Genomic DNA, 542 nt, shown 5'->3' with positions numbered 1-542 from the left:
GATGCCATCCAGCCATCTCATCCTCTGTCATCCCCTTCTCCTCCTGCTCCCAATCCCTCCCAGCATCAGAGTCTTTCCCAGTGAGTCAACTCTTCACATGAGCTGGCCAAAGTACTGGAGTTTCAGCTTTAGCATCATTCCTTCCAAAAAATCCTAGGGCTGATCTCCTTCAGAATGGACTGGTTGGATCTCCTTGCAGTCCAAGGGACTCTCAAGAGTCTTCTCCAACACCACAGTTCAAAAGCATCAATTCTTCGGTGCTCAGCCTTCTTCACAGTCCAAATCTCACATCCATACATGACCACAGGAAAAACCATAGCCTTGACTAGCCGGACCCTTGTTGGCAAAGTAACGTCTCTGCTTTTGAATATTCTATCTAGGTTGGTCATAACTTTCCTTCCAAGGAGTAAGTATCTTTTAATTTCATGGCTGCAGTCACCATCTGTAGTAATTTTGGAGCCCAGAAAAATACAGTCTGACACTGTTTCCACTGTTTCCCCATCTATTTCCCATGAAGTGGTGGGACCAGATGCCATGATCTT

Source organism: Bison bison, unplaced genomic scaffold, assembly GCF_000754665.1.
Source record: "Bison bison bison isolate TAMUID 2011002044 unplaced genomic scaffold, Bison_UMD1.0 scf7180017864376, whole genome shotgun sequence".
Lineage (NCBI taxonomy): Eukaryota > Metazoa > Chordata > Mammalia > Artiodactyla > Bovidae > Bison > Bison bison.
Note: the sequence above shows the minus strand (reverse complement) of the source record.